We start from the raw sequence: 7,035 nt of genomic DNA on the forward strand, positions 1-7,035 counted from the left end.
TCCATTTGATTTAGGACCTCTGTAAGTATCATTATTTCCCTAGTTAGCTTCTGTCTAAATGATCTGTCCCTTTTTGAGAGTAGAGTGTTGAAGTCTCCCACTATTAATGTGTTGGGATCTATGTGTGATTTCAGCTTTAATAATGTTTCATTTATGAATGCAGGTGTTCTTGTGTTTGAGGCATAGATGTTCAGGACTGTGATGTCCTCCTGGTGCAGTTTTCCTTTGATGAGAATGAAGTGCCCCTCCTCATCTTCTTTGATTAATTTTAGTTGAAAGTCTATTTTATTAGATATTATGATAGCTACCCCAGCTTGTTTTCTGGGTCCATTTGCTAGAAAAATATTTCTCTAGCCCTTTACTCTGAGGTTGTGTTTATCTTTGTTGCAAAGGTGTGTTTCTTGGATGCAGTAGAATGTTTGATCCTGTTTCTGCAACCATTCTCTTTGTCTGTGTCTTCTTTTTGGAGAGTTGAGTCTGTTGATGTTGATAGATAAAAGTATCCAATGAGTGTTAGTTCTTTTTATTGTGGAGTTGGTGGTGTTATTGTGTTTCAGTGTTTGTTTTCTTTTAATTCTTTGTTGTGATGTAAAAATATGGAACGCTTCACGAATTTGCACGTCATTCTTGTGCAGGGGCCATGCTAATTTTCTCTTTATTGTTCAAATTTTAGTATATGCGCTGCCTAAGCAAGCACTGTTTTTCTTTTCTTTCTCTTTAATTTTGGTTTAGTAATACTGAGGACTAAAATGTACAATTATTTTTATATTAATTACAGTTTATTCATTTTGTATACCAGCTGTAGTCCCATCCCTCATTCACTTCCAATCCCACCCTTCCTCCCTCATTTCCTCCCATGCCCCTCTCCAAGTCCATTGATAAGGGAGGTCTTCCTCTCCTTTCACCTTATGTACCCTAGCTTATCAGGTCTCACCAGGACTGGCTGCATTGTCTTCCTCTGGCTTAGCAAGGCTGCTCCCCCCTCAGGGAGAGGTGATCATAGAGCAAGCCACTAAGTACTTATTTTAAAAAAATTGCTACTTAACATTCATTAAGTTTTGCTTTAAATGTTGCTCTGTGAAATCCATCACCATATTTATATCAAATCATCTTTTCTTGGGGTGACTCATAGTCACTAACTTAGTTTAACAAAGAAATAAAGATAATCCCAGTCTTAGAGATATAAAATAACCTTAACAGGCAGCTTTATTTCAAGGGATGGTGACCTTTTCCTAACCACAAATATATCCATGCAGAAAATTCAAACTTACTTCCTTCTCCTGTACACAGACCTTCACAATTGCTGGAGTAATAACAACCTTTCAATCTCTTCTGTTTGTCCTTCTTTTCATGGTTCTTCCAAAGTCTGTTGCATGCTTCATCTTACCTTTCAGAAAACTAGAACTAGTAAGCAAGTTATTTATTGTCAACATCTCATTTGTGAAATAAGAATGTGCCCTGACATATGTGAAAAATATGATTTTAATGATTAACAAACATCAGTTTACTAAATAATCATAATAAAACTGCAAGATTATAGGATTATAATTTATATCTTTTTCATTCCATTTACATTTAAAAAATGGAAGCATGTAAAATTCAGAGAGAAGAACAAAGTTTGGTCTTGCTGTGTTTACAACTGTAACAGAGAAAAGAGAGACTGAGGCGTCTGGTTGGAAATGTGTTTCCTAAGCTAATATCTGGTTCTCTTGTATCCACCACAGAATCTCAAATTCGACTTTCTAGCAGCAGGAATTTTTCTCATGAAAGACCTGTATACCACAACAACTATATACAAGGAAATGCACTCTATCATGTCAATGGGGTAAATGTATCAAGAACTGATTGACTTGGACAACATTTTGGCAAGAATGGGGAATATACAAAATAAGTAAAATTAAAAATCATTTCCATCTTTTGCCTCAGGGCTATAATGTAACCTTGAAAGATAACCTTTTAATACACACAGTCAGTCAGAGTGTGGCTTCTCTGAAAGATCTGAAATGCCATGCCCAGTGACAGTTTTGTTGACTCTTAATATTTGTAGTGCTGTTAACATTTCTACCCACATATGCAGCCCCAGCAAAGAAAACAATGAAGCCCTAGCTATGAAAGGCACTTTATGAACCTGTGATATATTATGTTCCTAGGAAGCAGCTGAAGAGACTAAATGTCCTTTTGGGACACAGTCCAGTTAGGAAACATCATTCTTCATTTTTCAAATCTGCCTATTAGGCTTCAGTAAAATAAAATATTATAGTGTCTGTCGTGATACTCACTTATACTAGCTTCCTCAGATCCATTTGCAAAACATCAACATATTTTCTGTATGTATTTGAACACAAAAACGTCTCTGCAAAGAAAAGAAATTACTAATTTGCTTATACTTAGAAGAATGACAATATTCATCACTAATGAAATGTTAGCTGAAACACAATGAATGACAATATTCATTACTAATGAAATGTTAGCTAAAACATAGTAATTCTTTAGAAATGAAAATACTTTGCATTGGATTCTTCCTTCTTTTAGTCCTAGCATCAATTACTGATAACCTAGGTCATCAGTGTTGCTTGTAAGAAGATGAAGTTTAAAGCTTGGTAGAGTTTGGGTAAAGAGTCTCATGGACAGGGAATGTTGGTTGAATGTAGAACATATTCATGGGTCTATGTTTTAAGGAAGGAAGACAAAGATAGATAGAAATAAAGATAAGCATACAGCTAATTTTGAATATACTAAAAATAAAAATTTATAAATTTCTATGATATTTGGTACTATGTGTTATGGATATTTTTTACCATGAATTGGTATACTTTGTAGAATATTAACAAACATTGTCTTTGTTTAATATCTAATAAAGGGAACACATTCCTATCAATTGGAAATGGCTGAACATCTAAACTACATGGTAGATATATTTTTAAATTTTTGATGACCCTCTGAACTGTTGTTATTTTTTTTAATGGTTGCATCAACTTACTTTCCCACCAGTGCTGTGCCAAGTTTCCCTTTACTCCACATTCTCATCACTATTTCTTATAATCATTTTCTTAAACGCTATTCATAGGATATCCAAGATGGTGGCGCCAGGAGGACACTGTGTCTAAGGAGAAGGACAGCAGTGTTGGCACAGTGGCATTGAATTCTGGGCCCTAAAACACCAGTGATTGCAATTTCCAGGTGAGAGGAAAACCCACGGTGCTGGAAGCAATGAGGCCCAGGTCACCCAGCTAAAACCGGGAAGAGTTCCACGTTCCCCAGACAAGAGCCACAAGCCTACATGTTCTGATCACCTTCCCAGGCTGAACTGTGGGCACCAAAACACCAGAGACTGGGATTCCCAGTTGTGAGAAAACCCCACAGGGAAGGAAGGATAATGGGACTGACCTCAGGTCACCCAGTCTTTCCCTGGAAAAGGTCCTGGGGACTGGCAGAAGCATAGCCGCAAGTCCAGAGCAAGAAACCCGCCTCCAGCCCAGAAACCTGTTGTGTGTCCAACTCTGACACGGACAGAACTGTGCTCCTCAGGGCACCAGAGACTAGGTTTCACCGTCAGGAGAAAACCCCACAGCAAGGGAAACACCAGGTCCCAGCTTAGAGCATTCAACCAACCACCACTCCACACACGGAAATCTTCTAGGGAAAAATTCCCAGGTTTGTGCAGGCACACAGTCACCAGCTTAAAGTCACCAAACGCCAGTGCCTGTGCATTCTACGCACCACCCCAGATGGAATTGTGGACCTCAATACACCAAAGACTGGGTCTCCCTGTTGGGAGGGAACCCCACGGTGTGTGGGGGTATATCTGGCACTACCTCAGGACACCCAGCTCCAAAAACGTTTCAGGGTCCCGGCAGGTTTCAGGCTCTAGACTCCTGCTGCATGAATGAGAGCTGTGCTCAACTGCCACAGATTACCACTTGGGTACTGGGGAACAGAGTTCCAACCTCAGACCTACAGAAGCCTGGGATCCCTGAGATAAGCACCCAGATACCGCTCCGAGGGACAACCAGTCATCCTTAACTAAACTGACCAAACCACAGGGCCCCCAAATTACAGTAGTAGCTCATTAAATTTAAAGCAAGAAACCCAGAAGCAGGGCATCTGTCTCCAGGACTTCTCCAGGTGAGAGAAGAGCCACCTTGACTAAGAAGAACCACAGTTACCACTCAGGTCTCTATGCCTGAGGTAAGCTGTGGCAATTGTTGGAAAACACCGGCCATTCAGTGACCATACCCAAAAAGCTGAGGAGGCCTCCTTCAGGAAAAATCATCTTCCTGCCAAGGGGATTCTCCCCATCCCAGGATTCCAGGAAGCACCAGAAATTAACACTCAATGCCTAAAATAGTCCAATGGGTAGAGACCAGCATAAAGCTCAACCAACAAAAGATAGAGCAATATGGTATCTCCAAAATCCAGTTATCCAAGGGCAAGCAGCCCTGGACACCCCAGCATAAATGAAATTCAAGAAGATGACCTTACATCTATGTTTCTGAAAAGGATAATAGAGGAAACAAATAAAATGCGTAAAGAATTAGAGGAAGATAAAGTCAAACAGCTCATGTCCATCTGTAAAGAAATAGAGGAAGATAAAGACAAACAGATTATGGCCATCCAAAAATAAATACAGGAAGATTAAGTCAAACAGATTGTGGCCTTTAGAGAGGAAATACTTAAATCACTGAGAGAAATAAAAGAGAGGAATGCTCAAAAAAAAAAAAAAAAAAACAGCTGAAAGAATTGAAGGAAAATACAGTCAGACAGGTTAAGGAAGTCAACAAAACAGCTCAAGATGTGAAGATAGAGTTGAAAAAATTAAAGAAAACACAAATAGAGGAAATCATGGAGAGAAAGAACTTAGTCAAGAAATTAGGAACTACAGAGGCAAACATAACCAATAGACTACAAGAGATAGAAGAAAGAATCTTGGGTGTGGAAGATACAATGGAAGAAATCAATGTATCCATCAAAGAAAATGTTAAATCTAAAAAATTCCTGACACAGACCGTCCAAGAAATCCAAGACAACATGAAAAAACAAAACCAAAGAATAATAAGAATAGAGGAAAAAGAAGATTCCCTCCTCCAAACCCAGAAAATATTTTCAACAAAATCATAGAAGAAAATTTCCCTAACTTAAAGGAGAGGCGTATTAGAATAAAAGAGGCCTACAGAACACCCAATAAATTAGACCACAAAAGAAAATCCTCCTGCCGCATAATAATCAAAACAGATGGATGTTGGATTTTATCAAATGTTTTTTCTGCATCTAAGGAGATTGTTATGTGTTTTTTTTTTTTCAGTTTATTTATATGGTGAATTACATTGATGGATTTCGATATATTGAACCACCTCAGCATACCTGGGATGAAGCCTACTTTGTCAGAGTGGATGATATATTTGATGTGTTCTTGGATTCGGTTTGCAAGTATTTTGTGAGTATTTTTGCATCAATGACAGAGATTGGCCTGAAATTCTCATTCTTTGTTGAGTCTTTGTGATTTTTAGGTATACTGTGGCTTCATAGAATGAGTTAAGTAATGTTCCTTCTGTTTGTGGAATAGTTTGAAGAGTGTTGGTTTTAGCTCTTCTTTGAAGGTATGGTAGAATTCTCTGCTGAGACCATCAGGTCCTGGGCTTTTTATGGATGGGCAACTTTTGATGACTGCTTCAATTTTCATGGGAGTAGGGAGGAATATAGGACTTCTTAGTCTATTTACCTGTTCTTGGTTTTGCTTTGCTAAATTGAATCAATCAAAAAAACTGTTCATTTCATATAAATTTTCAAATTCTGTGGCATATTAAGCTTTTGAAGTAAAACCTAATGATTGTGAAGATTTCCTCATTGTGTGTTGTTTTTTTCCCCCTTTTTGTTTCTGATTTTGCTGGTTTGGATAGTTTCTCTTGCCTTTTAGTTAGTTTGGCTAAGGGTTTTTCTATCTTGTTAATTTTCTTAAAGAACCAGGTATTGATTTCATTGATTCTTTGAATTGTTTTGTTTCTAATTTATTGATTTTAACCCTGAGTTTGATTAGTTCCAGCTGACTACTCCTCCTGGGTGTGTCTGCTTCTTTTTTTCTAAGGCTTTGAGCTGAGCTGTTATGTTGCTAGTATGAGATGTCTCGAATTTCTTCTTAAGGTACTTAGTGCTATGAACTTTCCTCTTAGCACTGATTTCATTGTGTCCCACAAGTTTGGGTATGTTGTGCCTTCATTTTCATTGAATTCTAGGAAGACTTTAATTTCTTTATTTCTTTCCTGACCCAGCTGTCATTGAGTAGCAAGTTGTTCAGTTTTCATATGAGTATAGGCCTTTCACTATTTCTGCTGTTGTTGAGGTCCAGCTTTAGTCCATGGTGGTCAGAAAGGACACAAGGAATTATTTCAATCTTCTTGTACCTGTTGAGGCTTGTTTTGTGACCAACTATATGATCTATTTTGGAGAAGGTTCCATGTGGTGCTAAGAAGAAGGTAAATTTTATTTTGTGTTTGGGTGAAAGGTTCTGTAGATATCTGTTAAGTTCTTTTGATTCATGACCTCTGTTAGAGTCAATGTTTCTTTGCTTAATTTCTATTTTTTTGACCTGTCCTTTGTTGAGAGTGGGGTATTGAAGTCTCCCACTATTAATGTGTGGAAATCTGTGTGTTGTTTAAGTTTTACTAATGTTTCTTTTACCACTGTTGTTGCCCTTGTATATGGGACATAGATGTTCAGAACTGTGATGTCCTCTTGGTGGAATTTTCCTTGGATAAGTATGAAGTTACCTTCCCCATCTCTTTTGATTAATTTTGGTTTAAAGTCTATTTTATCAGATATTAGAATAGCTACTCCTGCTTCCTTCTTGGATCCATTTGCTTGGAAAACTGTCTTCCACCACTTTATTCTCAGGTAATGTCTATCTTTGTGACTTAGGTGTGTTTCTACTTTTTAAAGCATCCATTCTGTTAGTGTGTGTATTATTATTGGAGAGTAGAGCCCAGCAATCTTAAGAGAGATTAGTGACCAATGGCTATTATATCCTTTGATTTTGATATT

At 37.8% G+C, this 7,035-nt stretch overlaps 1 non-coding gene across 1 annotated transcript; it reads right to left on the reverse strand.

Moving 5' to 3' along the window:
- Positions 1 to 590: 590 nt before the first annotated feature.
- LOC129665904 (U6 spliceosomal RNA) lies at positions 591 to 697 on the reverse strand. Its single transcript, XR_008718451.1, has one exon. It is a non-coding gene; the product is annotated as a U6 spliceosomal RNA (small nuclear RNA).
- Positions 698 to 7,035: the final 6,338 nt, after the last annotated feature.

This window comes from Psammomys obesus, unplaced genomic scaffold (assembly GCF_907164565.1).
Source record: "Psammomys obesus unplaced genomic scaffold, mPsaObe1.curated_primary_1811, whole genome shotgun sequence".
NCBI lineage: Eukaryota > Metazoa > Chordata > Mammalia > Rodentia > Muridae > Psammomys > Psammomys obesus.